Source organism: Equus quagga, chromosome 15 (assembly GCF_021613505.1).
Source record: "Equus quagga isolate Etosha38 chromosome 15, UCLA_HA_Equagga_1.0, whole genome shotgun sequence".
NCBI classification, from domain to species: Eukaryota; Metazoa; Chordata; class Mammalia; order Perissodactyla; family Equidae; genus Equus; species Equus quagga.
The window spans coordinates 9,436,486-9,461,430 of NC_060281.1; the positions used below are offsets into that span (position 1 = coordinate 9,436,486).

At 42.0% G+C, this 24,945-nt stretch overlaps 1 pseudogene; it reads left to right on the forward strand.

Moving 5' to 3' along the window:
• Nucleotides 1–5,554: 5,554 nt before the first annotated feature.
• On the forward strand, nucleotides 5,555–18,271 carry LOC124226467 (40S ribosomal protein SA-like; annotated as a pseudogene).
• Nucleotides 18,272–24,945: the final 6,674 nt, after the last annotated feature.

Here is a 24,945-nt window from a genome sequence, read left to right on the forward strand (position 1 = left end):
ATTGCTTCCTTGCTAAGATATACAGAATAATCTTTCTATGAAAAGAATTAAAGAGACCCCAAGCTGTCATTATATTTATAGACACATGATTTTTACAAATTTGTTTTATAGCACTTAGCTATAAAATGCCAGAGGAAATAAAGTATGACAAAGTTTCTGTATTTTTAGATTTTTCTTCTACAATTGAACATAGAAGCAAAAACCTCAGTGCTTTAGGTGTTAAAAACTTTTCTCCCAATAAAAATATAAAGCCAACAAAATTCAAAGGAGTACCTTCTGTCTGTCCATGATACATTAGACAATGTGAATCTTTGTGAAAAGAAGCCTGGACTTGACAAGGCCAGGATTTTACTAACTCTTGGATTTGGCCCAACACAAAAGTCTTGAAAAGGAGCCACACATGACTGAAAAGATCTCATTGAAATCATGTATTCTGTTTTGTGACATGGAGCAGAAGAATGATAATGAGGCAGTGTCCTTGTCAAATAATGTCCCTGACTCCATGAAGCAGGTCATGAATTATAGGCAGCTACGCCACTTGCCTACACCTGAGTGAAACCATCCTGAGCTCTTAGTGCAGCCAAAATCTCCATTTTTTACATTAATACACATTGATTTGGTGAGCTTCTTTAGGCTGTTGTTAAATCCTATCTTCAAAACAGCAAAAATATTTCTTCATCAAGAAAATATCTGACTTGAAAAAAATCATGATACTCTTTCAGAGATGCTGAGCCACAAATCTAGGCATCCTTCTTTGTTAAAGAAAGCAGCTCCACACATCAGCGGGATTCACGGCTTCCAATAGCATTACACCCTGGTAGCAGAGACTCTGCCAACACCCCTGAAAACTTCACATGTATCTCTCTGAAAATCAGTAATATGAACAGATGCAAGGCCTCTACTACACAGAACTTCATTGGCATTCAAGAGGATACAGGTAAAGAGGCCAACACAACTGGATTTCATTCCCAGATTGTTCACTTACTAGTAGGCTAATCTGGAACAACTTGAACTCCTCTGAGTCTAAAGTTTTCCCATCTGTAAAGTGATAATACCTACTTCAAAATGCACGCTAAGGATCAAATATGACAATATATAAATGGACCTAGCAATAAGCCTGGGACTCAGAGAATTTTTCTTTGCTTTATTTAAACTGAAGACCGATCTCAAAACTTCTCTTGTTCCTTCCTCTGAGGTTCCAACTCTACATCTTCCTAGGGCCTGAGAGCTTCCCTCCCTTAGGCCCCATCACCACTACCTGTAGTGCTTCCAGGACTGGCAAAACGAAGAGTGTCCCACAGATCCTCTAAACAAGAGGCCCCTTTTCTCAAGGTCAGCCTCAGGCTGTCCCAACAAGGCTATCAGGCGTAACAACCTGTCTCCCTTTTCAGATCTGGGCACTATGTCCACCTACACCCATCTATGGTCTTCTCTGCTCTCTCAAGATATGTAAGAAAGCCCATCTACTTAACAAGGCAGAGTTTTTCTCCGAGCTATATACAGCTGTCTCCTCGGATGAGCAGGGCTGCTCCAACTCCACATCCGTCACTTTAATTCTTATTCAGTTAGCATCTGACATCCACTGATCTAACCTCTTCTATGCGTGTGGATATTGGGTTAAGATAGCATATGATGAATACGATACTCAATCAAACCCTTAGTGAGTGTTTTAACGTATGGAATTCATCACTCCCTCTGTAGATTTTACAACTCACTGTGACGATTGTATGATTCTATTATTTTAAACTAACATTCACTGAGTGTTTTACACTTCACCAAACACTTTCAAATATCTATTTGATCTTCACAAAAATCCTGTGTGGTAGGTAAGTCAGATATTATTAGTCCTGTTTTTTTAAGATGAAGAACAGACAATTTAAGTCAATTGGCTAAAGCTACTTGGCTAATTCATTGTCAAATAAACTAGATCTTAGGTCTTGTGGTTTAAAATCCATGCCTTTCCCACTATACCATGCTGTCTCCTAGTGTCACTGAGTATTATCTTTTATCTAACTGGGAATAGGAGGAGTCAAAATAAAAGGAAGCCTCTGAAGTTAGCATCAGAGGATGTTGTGTGTCAAACTAAATGATTAAAGAAAGCAAAGCTGTACCAAGAAATGCTTTCTTTTGTATTTAAAATGTTATATCCTTTATAAAAGCAAAAATGTAAAACCAAATTGTTTTTCAAGTCATAAAAATTACACAAGGGGGCGGCCCTGTGGCTGAGTGGGTAGAGTTCCACGGGCTCCACTTCAGCGACCCAGGGTTCGCAGGTTTGGATCCCAGGCACAGACCTACTCCACTCATCAACCATGCTGTGGAGGCATCCCACATACAAAGTAGAGGAAGATTGGCACAAATGCTAGCTCAGGGCTAATCTTCCTCAAGCAAAAGAGGAGGAGGATCGGCAACGGATGTTAGCTCAAGGAGAATCTTCCCCACAAAAAACAAAAAGAATTACACACGATAATTACAGAAAATATAAGAAAACAAAAATCACTCGGATGCTATTTTGAGTGGACTGGATATTTGTTGTGCATTTTGAGGATAGGAAAGATGTGAGGTGATTTATGTTTTAACCTATCCCTGTGGCTGCTCTGTGGAGAGAGGTTGGAGGGCCCGAGAAGCAGAAGAGAGAACAGTTGGGGGGCTGCTGCAGGCCTGGCAGAGAGCTGAGGGGGTCCTGGACCAGGAGGAAGCCTGGCTTGGACCAGGTGCTGAGATGTGATGTCTGGAACCAGGGTATACTTTGACGGGACAACTGATGGAGTGAGTGTGCAATGTGAGCAAAAGAGAAAAGTCAAGAATGACTCAGGATATTGGCCTGAGGAATGGGTGGATGATGGGTATCATTTGGTGCAACAAGAAAGGTGCTGCGGAAGAAGTGGAGAATTCTGTTTGGGATGTGCTATGGTTGAAGCATCTGTTGGTCATTCACGTGGACTATCCAGTGGGTGGTCGGAATAGGAGCCTAGAAAGCAGGGGAGAGTTGGGGCACAAGAGAGCAACGTGCACTCATCCTTATTCCACCACACTGCCTCATGGGACCAATGCAGCTCGAAATCTGTCTCAAACGGTGCCTATGTGATTCGGACAGCTAAACAATCAGCTGGTTATGTCAGTCATCTAGAAGATCATTTGGATCAACTCGTTTAAATTAGTAGACTACGAGGCTGAAAGTCTCAAACTGACAACGCTACACTGACCAAGCTAGGTAGAGTTCACACGAAGCCATCTGCCTCCCTAAGAATAACTTGTTTATTGATTATTATAGGAAATTTTCCCAAATGTCACTCGCTTGCACTTGCTTTGTTAGGGTTTTTTCTTTCTTTTTTGTTTTGTTTTGGAATTGAGTACATCCTTATTTCTCTGTATTTATGAGGCAGAGAGAGTTGTTCACACACATAAAACCACTTTGTTTTATTTTTTAAGTATTCATCTTAAGCAGCAGCGATCCTATAATCTTTAGCTGTCCAGTTTGATATTAATGCAAAAATAATTTCTGAATAACAAAGTACTTTTACCCGCTCAAGCCGGCAGCAATGAAGGCTGAGTGAAACAGCTACATGGGGAGCGTGAGGGGGTCATATTATGTCTCTTACATTGATTCCTGGGTCACCAAGCAACTTTCTGATTATAATTTAGCTTCCTATCTCATGCCAGCAAGAATATGCTGGTCTGCATGAGAGTTATAATTCTCACTGAAAATCATTACACCGATATTCCAAAATACAATGTATGCGTATCTACATACATAACCAGACTTTTCATATAAGGAGCCAAGAAGCAAAAGAGACGTAGTAAGATTAGGAAGAAACCTAACAAAAGGAAAAGATTGAGAGAAGACAGACTCAAATGGGCAGGCTTAACATCACCAATGAGAAACAACAACAGGGATCCCTCCGCTGACCGCGGTAGTAGAGAAGACAGAAGAACAGCAGTGACGCCCAGCAGAAGAAAAAGAGAAACAACCTTAAAGCCTAAAGCGAGGCTGCCCCCACGGACACCTGCACTAAACTTAGGTGAATGTCTTTGAAGAAATTATACACTGCTGGGTTAACAGCTACCTCTGCAAACTTTGTTGGTCCTTGACAGCGTCAGGGTGTCATGAAAAGGGCAAACCAAATGGTGTAATAGAGCAGCTTAAGAGACACAGGGACAAACTGCCATACGAGCACAGTCTAGTGACAAGCCAGGCTCTTGATGATACAGCCGAGTCCACCACAAGTTTTTGTAATGTGTCCTTTATGACAGGCACCAGGCTAAGTGCTTGACACACATTTCCTCATTTACTCCTCAAACAACCTTGGAGGTGAGTTCCATCAGCCTTTGACCGCTATGGCAGCAGAGTCCCTGGGAGATTAACTGTCTAAATGGTGTGTACAAAAGCAGCCCCACAGAGCTGCTGGAGGCAGGCACCAGAGATAGAAAACCAACCTCAACAAGCTAAGAGGAAGAAGAAAAGAAGCTTGACTCACACAAGCAAAGTGTGTTCTCAAGGGTTGGTGCAGCTGGTTCAGGGGCACTGGGCCAGGGCTGGAAAGTTGCGAGACTCTGGCACTGGCACCTCTCTGCTTCCCTCACCGTGTTGGCCGAATTCTGTCTTCACGGGGAAGAACAGGGCTGCCAGCAGCTTCTCATTCATGTCTCCCAACTTCACCACCTGAGAGAGATGCCCTCTTTCTAAATTTGGACCACTTAACTGGCAGGGGTGGGGGATTAGTTCAGCCCTTCAGATGCCTCTAAGCTCTGCAGCAGCCATGGCCGGGAGGGCAGGAAAGCAGCACAGACAGGCCCCTCGGGGATCCCAGTGCTGGAGCCCACCAGAGATGGTGTGCACTATGCTGTCCTAAGAAACAAAATCACTTTGCAGACGAAGCCAAAGCGACGCAGCAGAACATTAATGGAAAAGAAGTGGGACCTCGCCACATAACTTCAAAAGTTTAGTTCCAGAACGTTCATAATAGATTAATTACTGGTTGGTTTGCATTCTGTGATACCAGAACCCAGAGAACGAAATACTTCAGAATATCCAGACTCATTTATCTTCACCTATGAAGCAACACCTCCATACAGAAAATAAACCTCTTCCTCAAATATTAAGAAATAGAAAGTAGAGGTTTTACCTTTGGAGTTCACGTCCGCTTTAAGAATTTGGTTAGGGACGCCCTGGTTAAGTTCGCGTGTTCCGCTTCAGCGGCCCAGAGTTCACAGGTTCGGATCCCGGGTGAGGACATAGCACGGCTTGGCAAGCCATGCTGTGGTAGGCGTCCCACCTATAAAGTAAAGGAAGATGGGCACGGATGTGAGCTCAGGGCCAGTCTTCCTCAGCAGAAAAGAGGAGGATTGGTGGCGGATGTTAGCTCAGGGCTAATCTTCCTCAAAAAAAAAAAAAAAATGAATTTGGTTAAATCTATGGTCCGCTGCTCCGGCAATGAAGCTATTACTGCCAAGCTTTAAATCCACCCGGTTTTGCAATGCTGCAGACCACTTTCCTGGCGAGCCAAAGCGGGTTAGAGTCCACCAATAGGGGGCTCCTTAGGGAGACTGCAAGATGGGAGGAGGAGGAAGGGTCTTGCTTACTCCAGCCGGTTTGCAGTTCTTTGAGCATCACCGCAGCAACGCTTTCACACTCCAACCGGGGCAGCTGGTTTGGGAAGCTGCAGTTGAGGCTAGAGTGAAGAGGTTCCAACTCAGAACCAGCCCACGGCGCCCGTTTAGAGCCCCAGCGCCAGCTGCCCGCTGTTTCTCCCAGGAGGTCTGGGTCGTGCACCGCACGAGCAGCGGCTCTCGCGAGATCTTAGTTTCAGGTCTTGTAGGGCGAAGTCCCCAAGTTTCCGAATTTTAATTATTTCTGCCCCTTTCTGTTGTTTCTCTGAGAGTAGGCGCAGCTTCCTGCAATTGCTACCTCTGTGATAACTTCGAATTCTCTAATTTGCCTTTTCAGTTACCTTAATAGTTTTACGCAAACGGTTCTTTATATTAAATTCTGTCTAGTAAAATAGCCGGTGTGATTTCTGTCTTCTAAATAGATAGTTATGGCCATAGTCTCAGAAATATGCACATACTACATCCACAAGCTCCATCATGCATAAAAATTTTGATGTGTTCATTGATACCCTAAAATTCATCCACAGCCACTTATGGAATCCATGAACCCAAGATTAAGAATCTAGGGGTCTGGGGGCTGGCCAGCCTGGTCGCTGAGTGGTTATGTTCACACACTCCGCTTTGGCAGCCGAGGGTTTCGGTGGTTAGGATCCTGGGCACTGACCCATCACCACTCCTCAGGCCATGCTGAGGCAGCATTCCACATAGCACAACCAGAGGCTCTCACAACTAGAATGTAGAACTATGTACTAGGGAGTTTTGGGGAGATGAAGACAAAAAAAAGGGACTAGCAACAGACATTAGCTCAGGGCCAATCTTTAAAAGCAAAAAAAACTTGACTTTTTAAAAAGAAAAAAGAATCTAGGGGTCTGATACAGGACATGTTCAATAATGATTCTTAGAAAACAATTTGAAAGTGACCTGGGTTCCAGGCTGTGGCTTCCTAAAAAGTCCAGTTTTCTAAGTAAATGCGTTTACGTGTGTTGTATGCTGTTTCCTGAAAGGGGGCCTTGGCATTTCAAGTGCGGTATCACATTAGAAGACCGCATATTCACTGGTGAAAAATAGTCAATAAATCATGCTGCTGAAGGAGAATTTCATGGTCTTAAGGAGCTTCTCTTTGATCATAGTCTGTATAGTTAGAGAACTGATGTTTTTTAATCTATTCTTGTAATGTTTTCCACCTTTATTTTGACAGTCCCAATGAATCACGTTCCCTTGGGTTTAAGTAGATTCAGGGCAAAAGATGGTATTAAGATCTTCCGGAAAATTGTAGGGCTGGTGTCATGTGAGAAGCGTCATCTTTTTCCTCTAATAGAGAGAACTCAAGGATGAAATGCAGCTTCCCCCAGAAGTGGGCAAGATGATCTCCTGAGGCACAGGAAGAAATTCTAGAGCTTTTATTTATATCCACTTTTCGTCTCATGCTTTTCTATCTTTTTGCCTGTTTTACAAAGTCTGTGATTAGTTTTATAAAAACATGCACATATTTTATAGATAAAAATAATCTGAGTACATTCCATGCCAATCTTCCTTCATTTTGTACATGGGAGGCCGCCACAGCATGGCTTGATAAGCAGTGTGTAAGTAAGGTGTGGGATCCAAACCTGCAAACCCCGGGCTGCTGAAGCAGAGCATGCGAACTTAACCACTATGCCACAGAGCCAGTCCCCATCAAAGCATTTTTAATAATAAGGGTCTACTTTCAAAAAATTTTGGAGACGACTGCTGTAATGGTAAAGTACTATATGTTTTGGAGCAAGGAGTAGCAAAATTCAGCTGCAGGCCCGCTCTGACCCATGTCTATTTTTGTATGGCCCTCCAAGCTGAGAATGAAAGAAAGAAGGAGGAGGGGGAGGTTTGTGACAGAGGCTGTATGTGGCCCACAAAGACTAAAAATTGTACTAACTGCCCTTCCCAGAAAACGCTTGCCAACCTCTACTCTGGAGTAAGCCCACTCAAAACACCTCCAAAATTCTTTGAAAGGTAAGGGAGATTCCCCTTCTCACTTCATTAATGAAATTAGTACAAGTGAGAAGGGGGATGGGTGCAAGTTCATAGGTTGGTGCTTGTGGTCCAACAATAGATGTTACAGACCTGAAAAATAACTTGAATGGCGATGAAAAGTCAAGAACAAAAGGAGCAAGAGTGAAGACACTGATAACTTCTTTGAGGATGATGCAGGCTCTTGAAGGGGGCCTATTACCCTGGCCCAAAGGGTCTCACAATTAAACAAGCTTCATTCTATGAGAAAGAAGCAAGTAAGCAAAGAATAAGTTGACAATGGGAGTTTTATATCAATGTGTATGGCTATAAAATTTCATGACTGATGCTCGAAAGGTGATTCTGAGTCATCAAAATTAGGATAAGTTGTTTTCAGTATCCTCTTGTTAAGGAATGAGAAATACATTTTAGTAACCAGTATACCAGAGAAAATGGCTGAAATAAATGTTCCTGAATTTAATAGGTTAATTCACATCCAAGAAACTTGGCTACACAGATTGACTTGATACCCAGCTGACCAACTCTTGATAGTATAAACATGGAAACAGAAGTTAAAGCCAAAATGCTGAGAACCAATTCATTGAAGACGCCCCTTAGTACCTGTTAATGAAGAAGAGGAAATTAAAATATAAGTCATTAGGCTACCTGTGTTAGGGGCATTAAGGCTTTCCAGTAAGCCTAATTAACCGTAATATGTTAATTCTGTTCCATTTTAGACATCACCAAATAACGCTATTCAGTGTCTAAAATCTAGAAGCTAGGAATATAGCTGTCCTTTGACCACTGGCTCAAGTAGAATTAACCTTTTCAAATTTAAATATAAGCACCTAATAGAAAGCAGCTAGACACCAGCTAGAGTCTGTGACTGCCAGGATGAGAGCTCGTTTTGCTCACTGAGGCTCCATATTGAAAGGCGAACAGCTTGAACATAGGGATTACGTCTGCGGCAGACACTGCCAGCTGTCTACCAAGATCCATTCCACCTTATTCCTTTCTAACAGGACTTCTGTTTGGTTTGGGACAGCTGTGTGTCTAACTAAAAATCTCTAAGCTCCCAGCTAAGAGTGGTCATGTAACCCCAAATCTGCCAATTACATATGGACGAGGTCCCTGAGGAGGGCATTGCCCCCAGAATAAAAATGCAAAGCCTGCAAGTAGAAGGTGTTTGGTCCTTCCACCTTCTTCCTTCCTGGAATGCAGATTTAGGGTTAGGGAACAGCAACCATTGCCACCGTAACAGGAGCAGCGTGCTAAGCAGAGCAGTGAGAAAGCAGAGCAAGCCTGTCACAGGCAGCATTGGGGGCGGCTGGACCAGTTCTGGGCTGTCTATCTCTGGCCTTGTTCTTATGTAAGAAAATAAAACCCCTGATTTTTAAGCTCCTGCTAACCAAGCGTTCTGTACTCTTGGCATAATGTAGGCCTGACTTTTACGATGTGTCCCTCTTACTGTGCTAAATACAATACAAAGTGCTTTAAATACACTATCTAATTTGATTTTTTCAATAGCTCTACAAGGAGGCAAATACCATTCCCCGTTTTACAGGGAAGTTAAATAACTTTCCTAACATGGACCAGCTAGTCAGTAGCAGAGCCCAAACTCAGATCCTGACCTGATGCTCTCTATTGCTTCTTCCACGGTGCAGAAGCCAGCGCATTGCACCTGGAAGATTGCTCAATAACGGTTTTGTTCAGAGCTGTTTGCGTCACAAACAGTCGTGGAAGCTAGAGAGAGGGTCGCTCTCCTGGTCAGGAAGCAGATTTATTTACTCACACCAGGATGATAAAGTCTCCCTGCTTTCCTCAGAGAAGATTTGCGTGCATTTCAAGGTATAAAAACACTGTCTTCCTTGGCGACAAAGATTGGGCAGGTGTGGCAGCAGTCCCTTATAAGCTTAGGGGTTTCCTGAGCTCAGGGTTCCTCCGCTGTGACACATACCCTTGTGTGCCCCATATCCACCTGGGCCCATGCACCAGCCAAGGGACCTGGGAGCAAGGGAAACCCATGTAAATATTAAGCTCATGCATAAACTGTCTAATACATCTGGGCTTGTTGTCTCTTTACCAAAGGCATCTGTGGAAATGTGGCAAGTCAGCCTAGCAGCCACTCAGGATCTGCTTGACCACTTGACAGTAGACAGGAGGTGTTAGGTAATCCAGTTGAGATGCCTCTTTTTGGCCAAACAGGACGATATGGAAAGAATCAAGAACCTACCATTCAAGTGCCTCACACTATATTTTTTAGGATATAATTGTCCCAAAGCAGTAGTTCTCAACCTGTAGCATTTGTCACACTCTTGAGTTCTAGAATTTGGACAGCATACTTGAAGGGATTAAATACCAACATCATCATCGTCAAAGTCATAGACAATAACACGGAAATCATTATTGCAGTATAACAACATCTCACAGGTTCCATTAAAGCTTCCCTCGTAGCTGGGAAAAGCTTCATTCATTCCCTTCTAGTCTTTCTAGAAGGCTTTCTACAGGGCTGTTTAAATAGAGCTGCCTCTTGCCCTGACCTTATCCTCTTATAGCCTCATGGTGCAAAAGATCTCATGGGTCCCAACATGCACATGCTCTTTCTTTAAAGCCAGTTTGTATTGACTAAATTGCATCACACAGCCCGTTCACTCTACATTACATCTCACCGAGTTCTGAGTGACAGCATTCAGTCATAGCAAAGACAAAAATGTTGTACTTTGATAGAAATGTTGTGTCATGGAATTTGGTGCAGGAATGTGGTCACCTCTGTACCCAGCACAGTAGATGAGGACCACTGTCCTGGTGGCTCTGGGGCGCACATCACTATTTACTAAACACTCACTGTGCAGAGAATGATATGCGAGGCAGAGTGGAGGATGAGTACAGAAATTTTTAAATGGTCTCTGCCATCAAAGACATACTTTGGAAAACAGGACATTAGGTGAAATATCGAAAGAACATCTCTATGAATAATATCATCACAAGGACCAATTAAGGCAGTGGGTAGAAATCTCAGTCCACAACCCAGGTGCACAGAAAACATTGAATTTCTTTATTATCTTTAAGTAAACTACATCCAACTCTGCATACACAGCCTACTGAGTTTTCTCTCCGTCCAGAATGCGCAGAGGTGGTGTGTGTTACAGAACCAAGGGTAGGGAGGAACCCTCTTGCCTCCTCCAGGGCTGGCTCCTCCGTCTTCACTAATTACTGCTGAGACCTGGCTGCGATGACTGGGACAGGGGAGTCTTTGGCAAGGCTGGGATGTCCTGTGCCCAAAGCGAAGCCTGCCTGTGTGCACCGTGCAGTCCTCTCCTTCAAGAAATCTCTCTACCCACTCGGAGAGTTTGTTTCCAAAGAACAGTGCCAGAGGACACAGCACTGGGACCCACCAACCTCTGTCCCTTTCCCCATCATGGGAAAGATCCCGTCTCTCTCACCTTCCCTCTTTCTCTCCGTCCTCTCTACTTGCCTTTTTTCTTGGATACCTCGCATCATCTCGGTTGCAACAATTATACAATTATTGTTACAATACAACAAAAACTAACAATTAGGCAGTATTTAGTCTGTGTCTGGCACTGTTCTATGCTTTATTATATTTACTCACCGAATCCTTCACAATTTTCTGAGATAGCACTATTATAATCCCCATTTCAGTTGAGGAAACTAAGGCATGGAGAGGTGACTTTGTCCAAGGTCGTAGAACTGGTCAAACTAGCTGACTGCTAGTTTTGACCTTTAGTCCAGATAAAAGGACCCACTGATCTAAAGCAGCTTCTGTTTTTTAACATATCCCTGTTCGCACGGTGCTGTGGAAGCCTCCTCACAGAAGGTGAACCACAGACAAAGGTAGGCCATGAGTATGTTCTAGTTTTCCCCTTGCTTTTTTTTTTTTTTTAAGCCATTAATTAGAGTCAGCCGTATTTTAAACATCATTCTAAAAACTTTACAAAGTTGGAGTTTTCTTATTATAGTTTATAAACCTAGAGTGGGTTTAGATTTGAATAGCACTATCAGGCATAAAAGATTTAACTCAAATGTTCAAAAATAAGGAACATTCAACTTTCTGAATTTATTACTCAATTTTATCTGCTGGACAGCCGGATGGCTCTCCTGTGGCGATGAGTTCTGGCAATATTAATTTGTGGTTTTATAGGAAGCAGGGTCAAGAATGTTTAGATCACAAATCCTCAACCCTGACCTCAAGAGTTTTCAGATCCACCACCTACAGAAAATTTCCAATAACACTCAAGTGAAAAGCAATCTCCTGGACTCCCAGAAAGGACTCCTTTGTGGGCTCTGCCCTTCTGGGAGAGAAGAAAGCTGAAAGTAATGAACTCGCTCCCTTTCTGTCTTTCTAAGCAGTTTCAAAAGCTAAGGCCAAATCAGTATACCCTTAATCCTAAATTTCCATAAACTGATATTTCTGGGAACTCTGTTCCCATCTAAATTAACGCTGTGAAAAATCAAGACTTCTTTTTCTCCTGACAATTCATCCAACATGATCAAATGTGAAAATGATATAAATGTCTTGTGTCCTATTTTTCTTGTTCCCGGTAGTAACTATTACAAAGCAGCCTTCATTTTAAAGGGAAAGTGCAAAGTCTGATGGGTATTTCAAGAAGAAAAAACAGCAACAATTGATTCACTCTATCAAAGCCTGTCATGTAACAGCTGAGCCCTGGCACCACCACCAACAAACAACAAATGTGCCAAGGACAGCAAGATGCATGAGGGAGATAATGTGCAGCTTCCTTCGTGCCAAAGCACCCACTTGAACAGATGAAGAGAGGCGTGAATGCTGCTTGAGGAGGCAGGATGCTGAGAAGGCAGTAGTGACAACGCGACACTGGGCAGTAATTGGGAGTGTCGGTCTCATTCCAGACCTCTAAGACAGGGCAGCTGCGACGTGTCTTTTGACATTGCCACTTGGAGCCAAGGCATCTTTCTCATTAGGCTCTTTAAATACCATCTGGCCACGCTGAGAAATCTTCTGCAACACAAAGAAGAATTTCAGTGTTCCCCAAAGAAGGAGGTAGTAAAAAGTTAAACAAAGACAACATTAACATGATGCAAAACTCTAACCTGCCACTGACACATTATCCTTCAGAGTTGTCACAAATTATGGTGGCTTAATCAGAAAACCTATGTGCAAATTACAGAATGGTTCGGCAGTTTCTCCCTTCTGTCATTGCTGGGAGAATTATTCATGTGCTGAAGCTAACTATGCCCACAAGTAAGCTCTGAATGCCATCTTTTAAACTCCAATAAGAATTTGGTGGCTGGCCTCTCAGTTCCCAGATGTAGGGCAGCCAGAATATGTTTCAATCCATCTCCAATCAATTATCATAGAGCATCCAGAAAGCTTCCCAGAAAAGATAATCAGAAAAGAGTTTTGTGAACTTCTCAAGCCACAAAAGGGTACTTATCACAAAGTCGCCTGACTCCCTCTCTACCTCCTTAGCTGCCTTATCTCACTATTCTAGATAAGGGAGCTGAGAAGAGAAAAAAAGAATTAAGACCTAAGATAAACAAGGTTGAAGTGATTGCTGGTATGTATCCTCTAACAGCAAAAAGCAAGGAAATGCTAATTTAGCAGTTAGCAATGCTGTCCCCTTAATTAGAAGGGTACCACATTAAGGAGAAACTTGACCAAATAATTTCCAACTTGATTGAGATGATTATCAACCCTAGAAGTAAAGACCCCTGGGGCACAACCTAGTATCAGGGAGATCTGTGAACACATTCAGGACCCTTGTTATTAAGGCTTCTGTGATTTATATCACTGAGGTCAACAGTTCTCAAAGTGTGGTCTACAGACCCACTAGGAGTCCTCAAGATGCTTTCAGGGGAACATCGGGTCAGAACTAGTTTCATAATAATAGGAAGAGCTCTTTGCCTTTTTCATTGGGTTGATGTTGCACTTGCAGTGCAAAAGCAATAGTGAGTGAGCGACTAAAACTACTGGCACCTCAGCCTAAATCAGTCGTATCCTTCTGTATCTAATAGTGGGGAGACGCTGTTTCATTTATGAGGGTTTTTGATGAATCAGTAAAAAGTGTCGACGAAAATAATCCATAACCAATCTGTAAATGAAAATTTGGGTGAGTTTATTCTGAGCTGAAATCTGAGGACCATGGCCCGGGGCCTTTCTTCCCAAAGGAAGAAAGGGCACCAAAGAAATGAGGTGTACAGAGTGGTTATATACCCCCAAAGAGAGTGCTTTACATATGATTGAAATGTCCCTCCCACAATAGTCACAAGATTGCCCTGAAGGCACAGGACTCGATGGACACAGCAGGTAGTGGGTCTGCTATCTTGGTGGGTGTAGCAGGAGGCAAGTCTATTGTCTCAAGCTGGGCGGTCACAGGTGAGCGCAGCAATCAGTTTCTAGCCTAAGGAAAGATGCGTAATCCTTAAGGAGATGCCAACGTTGGGAGGGGGAGGGAAGTTGCACCTTTACTTCAAGGGCCTTTTGCTCTTGCCATAGGGAAAATCTAAAGCAGACATGCAATGAATGCTCAACAGCCACCGTCAAGCCCTTTTGGAAAGACAAGGTCAGGCTGAATTAGGTTTATACCAAATGGCTTTCTCATATTCTCCAATATATCCTATTGCTTGCCATTTTTATTTGTCAAAAGTATTAATTTTTTTAACTCTTGATCCTTAAGTTACTTCTTTTTTAATATTTCATGTGACAAAATTTACATAAAGCCCTCTGTTCTATACCAAAGTACGACGACTGTCCCAAAGAAAAGCACTTATGTGATTGTTCGAGTTGTGAGGTGAACTAGCCAGCCAGACATTTCAGTCAAGAAAGAATGATAAGCCATTCACCCATTCAACTAATATTTCTTGAGCTTAATATTCTCTTCAATCTAGATAAGACATAATCACCCTCAGCTCTCTTTCGGAGTTGAATGATACATTGGTGAGTTTTCAATCACTATTTTTTTATATAATGGCTTTATTGACAAATACTTCACATACTATACAATTCACAAATTTAAAATATACAACTCAGTGGTATTTAGTACATTCACAGAATTGCGCAACTACCACCATACACAATTTTAGAACATTTTTATCAACTCAAAAAAGAAACCCCCACAATCATTAGCAGTCACTCCCCATTTCTTCCCAACTTCCCTAGGCAATCGCTAATTTACTTTTTCTCTCTGTAAATTTGTCTATTCTGTAAATCTGTAAATTTACCTGTTCTGGACATCTCATATATATCATACAATATGTGGTCTTTTGTGACTGGCTTCTTTCACTTTGCGTGTTTTTGAGGTTCATCCATGTTGTGGCATGTATCAGAACTTCATTCCTTTTTATAGGCAAATAATATTTCATTGTGCAGATATACCACATTTTATTTGTCCATTCATCAGTTGATGGAAATTTGAGTTGTTTCTACTTTTTGGTTATTATGATAATAATATGCTGCTCTGAAATTTTATGTACAAGTTTTTGTGGAGGTTATGTGTTCATTTCTCTTGGGTATATACGTAGAAGTGGAATTACTGGGTCATATGGTAACTCTTATGTTTAACCTTTTAAGGAACTGCCAAACTGTTTTTCAAAGCAGCTGTGCAATCATTCTTAAAAATTTAGCACTAATTCGTTCACTCATTTAGGCAATATTTATTGAAAATTTACTATGTCCAATTCCAGGTACTAGATATTAATGATAGAATGGTGAACAAAACAGACAGAATTTCTACCATAATAGAGATTAAAAACTAGCAGGGAAAACAGACAAAATAATAACTTTTGGGATAAGTATAATGAGAGGGAAAGTACACGGTATGTAGGAACAAGTAATAGAGGGACAACCTGTTTAGATGCCTGATACGATCTCCCTGGGGAAGAAATGTTTTCACTGAGACTCAAGTAAAAGGATAATGGGACTTGAATGGCAAAGAAGGGGGAAAGTGTTTGGTCAAAGGAACAAACTCATGTAAGACCCTAGAGGTAAGGAGGGAGCATGTTCTGCTTGAGGAACCAAGAGAAATTCAACGTGACAGTAAACTGGAGTGTGCAAGGTAAAAGAGGGTAAAAATTGAGTCTAGAGGAGCAGACAGGGACCACTGAAGGGTTTCTATAGAGCAGTAATGCACTTAGATTTGTGTTCCTGAAAGAACACACTTGCTTCTATCTGGAGAATACATTGGAGGGAAGCAAAACTAGCTGCTTGAAACCAGCCTAGAGATTATAGACAAAAGTAGTCAAAAAGTTATGGTGGCCCAGACTATAGTGCTGGTAGTGAGCCTGGGAAATGGCATGGAATCGAGAAACACTTAGAGAGTAGAATCAGTAGGACTTGGTGATTGATTGCATATGAAGGGCAAGAAAAAGGGAGGAATCAAAATGGATTTTCTATTCAGGTACTGGATGGATGGTAATGCCATTTACTAAGACAGAGCCACAGGCAATGTGCCAAATCACCATCCACAGGTCAATGAACAAAGAAGCATTTCCCATGTGCTCACTAAATGCAAGGCACTGGGCTAGAGCTGTGAATATAAAACTAAGTAAAATAAATATGCTGTAGGCAGAGTAATGATCCCCCATACATGTCCACATCCTAATCCCTGAAACCTGCAAATACAGTACTTTACATGGTGTGAAGAAAGGTGTTAACATAGAAGTCCTAAACTGCTGTCCTTGAAAAGCCCTACTTGCAAGATTAGCCTTTGACTAGCATCTAGGAATTTAGATTTTGCAGGGTTCCCACCAATAACTGATAAGAGTGGCTCACCGTGCCCAAAATGTTCGTGCAAACAATATGGCTTATACTGAACACCTGCTTTCCTTCTGGGAGCCTGGAATTTGAGGACATGGCAGGAAAGGATGCCTACGTGACCAGCCCCAATAAAATCACTGGGCGCTGAGTCTCTAATGAGCGTCTCTGGCTAGCAACATTTTACATGCATTGTCACAACTCATTGCTGGGGAAATTAAGCACATCCTACGTGACTCCACTGGGAGAGGACCCTTGAAAGTTTGCACCTGTTTTCCCCCAGACTTTGCCCCGTGCATGTGCCTTTTCCCTTGGTTGACCTTGCTTTGTATTTTTTCTCCATAATCAATCATAGTCATGTTTATGACTATATGCTGAGATCTGTGAGTCCTCTTAGCAACACATCAAACCTGAGGGTGATCTTGGGAACCCCAACACACACAACAAAAAAGATTTTGTAGCTTTGATTAAGAGCATTGATATAGGGAGATTGTTTGAGTGGGCCCAACGTGATCAAAGTAGAGGTCAGAGTGATGTGATTGCTGATTTTGAAGACGGAGGAATGGGCCATGAACCCAGGAGTGCAGGCAGCCTCTTGAAACTAGAAAAGATAAGGAAATGGATTCTTCCATAGAACTTCCAGAAGTAATCCTGCCAACACCTTGATTTTGCCCGATGAAACTCATTTCAGACTTCTGACCTCCAGCACTGTAAGATAGTAAATTTGTGCTGTTTTAAGCCAATAAATTTGTGGTAATTTGTTATAGTAGCACAAGGAAACTACCACACATGCCCTCAAGGACCGTGAGATTAGATGGGTGGGACCAATACATAAACAAATAATACTTCCCAAAGATTTCAATTACAAGCTTTAAATATTGAGTACCATCCAGTTTAACATACTATTCTCTTTTCTAGGGATAATGACAATATTTATAAATAATCAGAAAGTAAAACCTTTACATGCTACCCAGAAAGGGGTCCATCTCTGAGTTTTGAATTCTCATTGTAACTGAAAGGAAAGATTTCACAATATCCGGAGCCCTTAATATCCTGCAAATGAAGGAGGAGGATGTCTGCAAATTCCTTGCAGCAGGAACCAACTTACGTGGCACCAACCTTGACTTCCATATACAAAAGGAAAAATGATGGTATCTACATCATAAATCTGAAGATAATCTGGGAGAAGCTTCCACTGGCAGCTCACGCCATTACTGCCATTGAAAAACCAGCTGATGTCAGCGTCATATCTTCCAGAAATACTGGCCAGGGAGCTGTGCTGAAGTTTGCTGCTGCCACTAAAGCCATTCCTATTGCTGGTCACTTCACTCCTGGGAACTTTACTAACCAGACCCAGGCAGCCTTCCAGGAGCTACAACTTTCAGCGGTGACTGATCCCAGGGCTGGTCACCAGCCTCTCACATGGGTGTCTTATGTTAACCTGCCCTCCATCACTCTGTGTAACACAGACTCTCCTCTGTGCTGCGTGGACATTGCCATCCTGTGCAACAACAAGGGAGCTCACTCAGTGGGTCTGAGGTGGTGGATGCTGGCCCAGGAAGTTCTGTGCACCTGTGGTACCATCTCCCATGAGCCCCCACGGGAGGTCATACCTGATCTCCGCTTCTACAGAGATCCTGAAGAGATTGAAAAGGAACAGCAGGCCACTGCTGAAAAGGCCATGACTGAGGAGGGATTTCAGGGTGAAGGGACGCTCCAGCTCCCAACCTTACTGCTACTCACTCCAAGGTCACAGGCTGGTTGGTCTGAAGGTGCACAGGTGCCCTCTGTGCCTATCCAGCAGTTCCCTGCTGAAGACTGGAGTGCTCAGCCACCCCTGAAGACTGGCCTGAAGTTCCCACTGCTTGAGCCACTGAATGGGTAGGGACAATCAGAGTGGTCTTAAGCTGGTCATCCATAGACTCTTAAGCAGAAAATGGAAATAGTGAAAAATAAACAGTTTCTAAAAGAAAAAAAGTAAAATTTCAAGGACAGCTGGTTGTAAATTGAGAAACGTAGAATAAAACTGGCTCACTGGATATTTTCCAACTTTTATCACATGTAACAACACTATGCAATATACAAGGTTAAGTGACAAACTGGTTTACCAAATCATAAGCCAGAAAACATAATAAAGGCTTTAACATCTGCTTTAAACATATTTAAGGGGGTGGGAAAAAAAACCCTAGCCAGCGGTGTATCAGGTTAGAAACCTCTGGCAGGTTTTCCTGATATAAAGCAGAAGGTAGCATGATGTTAATTATTGTGAGACAGAGTTAATTGATGTTCTGGTCAATAGTACATATAAAATGAGATTTCCACTACCAAGAAAACAGGTGTCTGCTTGATGGAAGGCAAAGTTAGACAACAGAACCGCCTTTAATTTCACAGTCTGTGATTCTTCATAAAACTTTTAAAGATCAATTATGTCCTATCAATGTTAGATCCAAGCCAAACTAAGTGATTTATGTAAGAATACTCTCACACATGGAGTAATTGTTGATTGAGTAACTTATCTTTATTAAATATGAACTCAAGAGATTATATTGGGAAGCAATTTACACTTATGACTTTCTCTACACATTTTAATTCCCCTCCACTTTCTGTTTTTAAAATATACCCTTTAACTAACTAGAGGACAAGAGATATTGCTTTTATTTTAGAACTAAATTAAACACAGTAGTTTAATGCAGTGATTCAGATGTGTTCATAAAATTTAGGTGATATTATAGTTAATCCACTTTTTCAAAATAAGAGCTTCCAATGGTGCTGCACAGCAATGAAAATTCTAGTTCCTGAGACTTGGCTTCCTTTACTCATTATGGCAACATTCATGCAGTAGTTACCACTACAGCGAAGACAGAGTGTTAGGCACAGATGAGTAAAGAACAACCGCTGATCTCAAGGAGCTCATAGTCTAATGGTGAAACTGATACATGAACTGGTAGTTATAAACGTGGGATGGACAAATACAGTGATGTCTTTATGCAATAGACAGGCACCTAACCCAGCCTGAGGGTAACAGAGACACACGCTTGAGTTATGTGCCTTAAGGACTGAGTCAGGGACCTTGTTATGTGCCTTAAGGACTGAGCAGGATTTACGTAGATTCCAGCAGATGGGACTAAGTCAATAAAGACAAAGAGTGATTCCAACTCCTTAGTGTGTGCAGGCCGCCACAAACAGTCGAAGCTGCTGGAGGATGGATCATTTCTCTGATGGCTATAGATCTGTTTGATTTGTCTCACAAATCATGCAATTATTAATGAGTAATAGCTGAAATGTCATGACATAGTATACTTTTGGTTGGGGAAAAAGATATTTAAAACTCATTTTTGTTTTAATAGTACCATTTTTCATAGATGCCTCTGTACCACCAAATCCACTAAAAACAGTTAATGTTTGGAATCAGTTTAACACCTTCTCCAATTTTTATTGTCATTCTTTTTACTGTATCCTGAGTGGTTTAATATTTAAATGTTTAGCAAGGAGAATTCTAAGTCTTCTTTTGCTATGCTGCTTAATCTCAGATTAAACACTGCAAAAGAAAAATCCCTTGGAAATAATACTAAATCCAGGAAGAATCCAGGAAAATGCCCTCATGCAGCCTAACACACCAACAGCATTACTAAATCTTTATTGTCCGCCAGCTCTCACATCACTCTGAGCTGTAAATGAGTTGAAGTGTGTCTGCAAAATCCACCCTGTGGAGACAGTCAGATTACTAGGAATGTACTCCTGGAGCACACTGCAGCAATCATAGACTCACCCGTGCATCACCCTGCAATACCTGGAACTTAAAGGAAAACCCGAAGTGTCACACAATAACTATATCCTACCAATAATCCTATAATAACTTAATAATCCTACCATAAAAAATGGTGACAATGGGTTATGTAACCAGCTTATGAATGAATATATACATAAAATAAGTACTATACTCCTTCCTACTATTTATAATCCCAATAACGTACGAAGGCAGAAAAGGGAATCATATCACTATTCAGTTTTTTCTTCATTAGACTGTAAAGTAGAACATTAAGAACAATGTAGACACAGAATCTAAAGCAATTATGCTTTGCAAAATCTCAGAACGCTTTCAGTTCCTTCAACCCATCTGCTGAAAACATGTGAAGCAAACCGGACTGTCTTAATTTTTCAGGTGCAATTCTTCTATCAGGATATATTTTAAGAAAGAAAAGCCCAGAGAAATGAATTCTCTTTTTGTACTAAGATGTAATTGTCAGCTAAATGTAAACTCAGCAAGTCAAAGCTTAAGTTTCACAATTGCATTTACATGAATTAAATATATCAACTGTTCAACAATCTAGTCTTGCTAAGGCTGAAATAAGTTGTTAAGGGTTATGTAGAGACAGAGCCTTAGATACAAAAGTAGGGTACATTTCATTTTGTTTATTCAGCAGCCACCAAAAAAAAAAAAGATCATCTCCTCTGTGCCAGATGTTGAACAAGTTCCTGGAAATACAAAAACCACGTGAAAAGTGTTATAAAGAACTGGGAGATGTGGAGACAGCTCCCTGGGAAAAGTGGAGACAGCTTCACAGACAAAGGATCTTCACAGAAGAAGCATCTAAGCCTTGAAGGTTGAAGTTCACCAAGCAAAGATGGAGAGGAAGGAAATCCCAGCCCCAGGGGTCAACAGAGGCACCAAGACATGGCACGACATGCAGTGTGGTGAATTCTGTCTAGTCTGATGCTGCTGGGGCATGAGGGCCTGAGTGAACATGGTGGGAGACGAGAGAGCAGTCAGGACCACATATGGAAGGATTGGGGCTATACTGAACATAAGCAGGGGAACGAGATGCAGAAAAATGTGAGAAGAAAGGCAACCCTGGAACTACGTGATAACCTGGAAGCATGGACACATTTAAGACGCTGCTATACACGTGCCAGAGAGAGCCAAAGGGGGCCTTTACCAAGACAGTGGAAACAGAGAGAAGCAAATGGACCTGAGGATATATCAGAGGCAGAATAAACAGGAATTGGCAACTGAGGAGATATGGAGAGGAATACACACTTACCAGTATGGAAGCATGGGGTAAGGCCATTTGATAGAGAAAGGGAACACAAAAGGGTAGGTTTACAGGGAAAGATAACGAGCTCGGCATTTTTCAACACTGGGTATGCAGTGCCCACAGGACCTCCAAGCAGGGACGCTCAGTGTATGATTTGGGTTGGGACTGCAGAGGTGAGGAAAGAACACGAGTGGTGGTCAGATTTCTGAGAGGCTAAAGTCTGTGAGGCCAGGGTCTTTGTCTTTTACCTCTTATCCCCAGTGCCTTTCACACTGTCTGGCATATAGTAGGCACTCAATAAACAGGTATTATTTAATGATATTTCTGGAGGAATGAGCATAAAAGGAAAAGATAGGGCATGAAGAATAGAACCTTATAGATATAGTTGGGGCACAACTATGTTTAAAGGGCAAGTAAAAGTAGAGATTCCAACAAAGGAGAACAAGAAAATATCAGAGGAAAAAGGAGAGATCCAGGAAGGAGAGACATCTTAGAAGCCAGGAGAGAATACAACAATGTATAAGGAACAAAATAAGCGAGATCAGTGTAAGTGGTGGTAGCAAATTACAAAGAAGAAAGCTGACACCAAAATGCAAATTGATTCATTTCTAGAACATATTTAACCTCCTTGGAATATCGTACCTGATAAAAGCAATTTTGTATATACCTGAGACTATGGGCCATGCTGTATCCATTTTATCTCTGTGGCCTGGAGACTAAATAGCTAAGGTCAGTCTCTCAGGTGCTGAATGCCTAGCAGACCTCCAATAAAAACCCTGGACACCAAGGCTTGGGTGAGCCTATCTGGTTGGCAACACTTTGCACATATTGTCACGCATCATTGCCGGAAAAATTAAACACAGCCCCGGCCAACCCCACTGAAAGGAGACACATGGGCACTTGCACCTGGTTTCTCCTGGACTTTACCCTGTGCACCTCATCTGTTCTCTGGTGTTAATCTGTACTCTTTCCAGTAGACTGTAACCACAAGTATAACAGTTTTCCTGAATCCTGTGAGTCCTTCTAGTGAATCACGAGCCTGAGGGTGGTTTTGGGGACCCCCAACACAAGCCCACTCATGACATACTACATGATACTCATTGAGAAGCTCTGACGTGCATTATGGGGCTCTCCCAAAGCTCACTGAATCAGAATCTCAATCCAGAAATCTCTATACTTTACACACTCCCTGGGTTAATCTAACACAGCCAAGGAGCTACTAAGTTTTAGAACAAGCTTTTTAGGAGTGTCTCAGCTAGCCAACCAGCCATGTGCTGCTTAAAATAACTTCAAAAAATATCCCTGTCATTTGATTTATAAATTTCTAGAGATAGAAAATTCACAATCTCCCAAGACAGACTTCTTCAATATTTAAGGGGTTCACATGTTTGGAAAAATTTCCCTTATGTGTATGTAAAATATCTCCACCTGACTTCTGGTCTCTGCTCTTAGTTACACACAGTGAGGCCATCCAGGGAAAATCTCATCTGCTTTCCGCTTAACAGTCCAAACACTTCAGTTTTCTTGTTTCTTGTAAGGCTTCTCTTATTGTCCATAGTCTCTTTAATAGATCTCAATCACAGGGATGGAAGAGCTCTCCAGTAGTTGTCCATATCAAGACCCTCAGGACAATAACCACAATGAAGTATGAGGATATAATCTGTTTATTGGTCAGGGAGAGGTCACAATTTTTAAGTAATAAAATCTTTAAAGCTTTATTTTTCTAGTTATAATACTGTATCAAACAGAGAAAAACTAGTTTAACAAGAAGAAAAAAACTAAATATACATTCAATATGTACACATACCGAAATCACAAAAATGTACAAATTTAAAGAAAGATAAATGATGGTGGTGTTGTTTTACTTTGTTCATTTGGTTAGTTGGACAGAAATCAGTTTACAGAGTCCACTAAAAATAGAATAGGGGCCAACCCACTGCTGAGTGGCTGTGTTCACACACTCCACTTCGGCAGCCCAGGGTTTGCTGGTTTGGATCCTGGATATAGACCTACACACCACTCATGAAGCCAAACTGTGGTGGCATCCCACATAGAAGAACTAGAAGGACTACAATTAGGATATATAACTATGTACTGTGGCTCTGGAGAGAAGAAAAAACAAGAGGAAGATTGGCAACAGATTGGCTCAGGGCCAATCTTCCTTGCCAAAAAAAAAGCATACCAGGATTTTAAAAAGCAAATAAAGTAAACTCTGAAGCATGATACCAGGCAGGTGGATGGGGGAGATGTATCTTTCCAAGGGAGGAGAAATGACCTCTCTGACTGGATGAACTTTGGAGAAAATACTAAGCCAGCGTGGTACAGCACCTTCTGGGTTCTCTTTCCTAGCTGCCTGCCTGCCGACAGGGTGCATTTTGTCTGCTCTCTGCCACACAGTAAGGCTCTGTCTCTGTGGAGTATGGCCTGTGATGTCCAGCTCTTCCAGCGATGGGCAGCTAATTCTGCCTATATCTAAAGATCTCAGTGTTATAACTCTCCTTGTTGTCCCTTGGCTGCTTTCTTAGTATCATACACAGAGGAGGCAATCAATGATTGTGGATGGCCAAGCAGTCCCTCTAAGCAGCTAGGACATCCATGGCGGAAATGGTTTGTGAGTCACCTTAATCTCACAGTCTACAAATAACTAACTAACCTCCTCTCCTTTGCAATTTGATCCACGGCAGCATGTGAAGCTTATTGCTCCAAATTCCTGCCTCTCTACATGGCTGCTCTGCTACTGTAAGTAAGGTGCCAGTGTGCCCTTGAAGCATCGCTTCTGTCCATTTCACATACAATTACATTCCTTCAATTCACCACACACCAAGGGCCCTGGCATCCTGGTATCATCCATTCTCATTGCACTATTGGCCAAGCATCATGGAATTGTGATAAGCTTGGCATGAACGCCTACGGAAGGTCTCTGTGTCCAAATCTCTTTAATAAAGACTATTTGATGAGAAATAAAGCAAGCAGGTGCGGCGATGAACTCTTTCCTAAAGCCAAAAGAATATTGGCTGCGAAGAGGTCCAAATGTCACACCTACACCATAAATAGAGCAAATTTTGCTTTGTTGACCTTTACATTCTTTAAAGGCTCAGCTCTCTTCTTCGCTATAAAATCTCTGTTAGAAAATTGTCTCTTGGAGCCAACTATAAAAACCAAAGGTTTCTGCAGTGTGGAGCCTAGGAGGGAAGTGTTAAATAATCCCAACTCTTTTATTCCTCCTAATATGTTCCTAATATTCTTTTTTGTCTTGTTCAGGGAGGGCAATTGGGCATAGAACCTTCCAGCTGAATTGCAAAGGCATCAGGATGCAGTACATAATTTAAGACATCCAATAAAGCTGACAAGCAGAGGCACTAATGGAGGCTTGAGGTTAAATAAGCTGATGGAGTCAGAAACGTCAGCATCTGGGTGCCAAGCAAACATTCAAGATGAAGATGATAAGGACATAGGCTCACAGGAGCACAGTCCATGGACCACCAAGAAGTCAGGACTATCAGAGGCCAGTGTCAGAAAGGACAAAGTCTCTTCTCGGGGCTCAGAGCCTGGAGGGGAAAGGCAAAT